The following is a 2500-nucleotide window of genomic DNA, read 5'->3' on the forward strand; positions in this document are numbered from 1 at the left end:
TCTCAGGGGGCCAGCTGGGCCTTATCTCAGGGGGCCAGCTGGGCCTTATCTCAGGGGGCCAGCTGGGCCTTATCTCAGGGGGCCAGCTGGGCCTTATCTTAGGGGGCCAGCTGGGCCTGATCTCAGGGGGCCAGCTGGGCCTGATCTCAGGGGGCCAGCTGGGCCTGATCTCAGGGGGCCAGATCTCAGTGAGCAGGGGGCCAGATCTCAGTGAGCAGGGGGCCAGATCTCAGTGAGCAGGGGGCCAGATCTCAGTGAGCAGGGGGCCAGCTGGGCCTTATCTCAGTGAGCAGGGGGCCAGATCTCAGTGAGCAGGGGGCCAGCTGGGCCTGATCTCAGTGAGCAGGGGGCCAGATCTCAGTGAGCAGGGGGCCAGCTGGGCCTGATCTCAGTGAGCAGGGGGCCAGCTGGGCCTGATCTCAGGGGGCCAGCTGGGCCTGATCTCAGTGAGCAGGGGGCCAGCTGGGCCTGATCTCAGGGGGCCAGCTGGGCCTGATCTCAGTGAGCAGGGGGCCAGATCTCAGTGAGCAGGGGGCCAGCTGGGCCTTATCTCAGGGGGCCAGCTGGGCCTTATCTCGGGGGCCAGCTGGGCCTTATCTCAGGGGGCCAGCTGGGCCTGATCTCAGGGGGCCAGCTGGGCCTGATCTCAGGGGCCAGCTGGGCCTGATCTCAGGGGGCCAGCTGGGCCTGATCTCAGGGGGCCAGCTGGGCCTGATCTCAGGGGGCCAGCTGGGCCTGATCTCAGGGGGCCAGCTGGGCCTGATCTCAGGGGGCCAGCTGGGCCTTATCTCAGGGGGCCAGATCTCAGTGAGCAGGGGGCCAGATCTCAGTGAGCAGGGGGCCAGCTGGGCCTTATCTCAGTGAGCAGGGGGCCAGATCTCAGTGAGCAGGGGGCCAGCTGGGCCTGATCTCAGTGAGCAGGGGGCCAGCTGGGCCTTATCTCAGTGAGCAGGGGGCCAGATCTCAGTGAGCAGGGGGCCAGCTGGGCCTGATCTCAGTGAGCAGGGGGCCTGATCTCAGTGAGCAGGGGGCCAGATCTCAGTGAGCAGGGGGCCAGATCTCAGTGAGCAGGGGGCCAGCTGGGCCTGATCTCAGTGAGCAGGGGGCCAGATCTCAGTGAGCAGGGGGCCAGCTGGGCCTGATCTCAGTGAGCAGGGGGCCTGATCTCAGTGAGCAGGGGGCCAGCTGGGCCTGATCTCAGTGAGCAGGGGGCCAGCTGGGCCTGATCTCAGTGAGCAGGGGGCCAGCTGGGCCTGATCTCAGTGAGCAGGGGGCCAGCTGGGCCTGATCTCAGTGAGCAGGGGGCCAGCTGGGCCTTATCTTCCCTCCACTTCCCAGATTCTGAGATGACAGGTGAGGTTGCACACACAAAATCGTGATTCGTCCAAATAACCAGTGAAACAATTGTTCCTCGTTATTAGTCACATCCCATAGTCCTGGTACAGAACGTACACTACCGGTCAAAAGTTTGGACACACCTACTCATTCAACGTTTTTTCTTTATTTTTACTATTTTCTACCTTGTAGAATAATAGTGAAGACATCAAAACTATGAAATAACACATATGGAATCATGTAGTAACCAAAAAAGTGTTAAACAAATCAAAATATATTTTAGATTTGAGATTCTTCAAAGTAGCCACCCTTTGCCTTGATCACAGCTTTGCACACTCTTGGCATTCTCTCAACCAGCTTCATGAGGTAGTCACCTGGAATGCATTTCAATTAACATATGTGCCTTTTTAAAAGTTAATTTGTGGAATTTCTTTCCTTCTTAATGCGTTTGAGCCAATCAGTTGTGTTTTGACAAGGTAGGGGGGTATACAGAAGATAGCCCTATTTGGTAAAAGACCAAGTCCATATTATGGCAAGAACAGCTCAAATAAGCAAAGAGAAACAACAGTCCATCATTACTTTAAGACAAGGTCAGTCAATCCAGAAGATTTCAAGTGCAGTCACAAAAACCATTAAGCGCTATGATGAAACTGGCTCTCATGAGGACCGCCACAGGAATGGAAGACCCAGAGTTACCTCTGCTGCAGAGGATAAGTTCATTAGAGTTACCAGCCTCAGAAATTGCAGCCCAAATAAATGCTTCACAGAGTTCAAGTAACTGGTTGAGAGAATGCCAAGAGTAAGACATGAAGGTCAATCAATTTTGCATTCGCAAAAACCACCAAGCGCTATGATGAAACTGGCTCTCATGAGGACCGCCACAGGAAAGGAAGACCCAGAGAGTGTGAATCAGGCCTTCATGGTCGAATTGCTGCAAAGAAACCACTACTAAAGGACACCAATAAGAAGAAGAGACTTGCTTGGGCCAAGAAACACGAACAATGGACATTAGACCGGTGGAAATCTGTCCTTTGATCTGGAGTCCAAATTGGAGATTTTTGGATCCAACCGCCGTGTCTTTGTGAGACACTGTGTGGGTGAACGGATGATCTCCTCATGTGTAGTTCCCACTGTAAAACATGGAGGAGGTGTTGTTATGGTGTGG

The 2500-nt window shown here is 54.7% G+C and overlaps 1 protein-coding gene across 1 annotated transcript in view; it reads right to left on the reverse strand.

Annotated features, from left to right (window-relative positions):
- The window catches only part of atrx (ATRX chromatin remodeler), a 115972-nt gene that overhangs the window by 24515 nt on the left and 88957 nt on the right, over positions 1–2500 (reverse strand). The gene's annotated exons all lie outside the window — the stretch shown is intronic.

Source organism: Coregonus clupeaformis, unplaced genomic scaffold, assembly GCF_020615455.1.
Source record: "Coregonus clupeaformis isolate EN_2021a unplaced genomic scaffold, ASM2061545v1 scaf0022, whole genome shotgun sequence".
NCBI classification, from domain to species: Eukaryota; Metazoa; Chordata; class Actinopteri; order Salmoniformes; family Salmonidae; genus Coregonus; species Coregonus clupeaformis.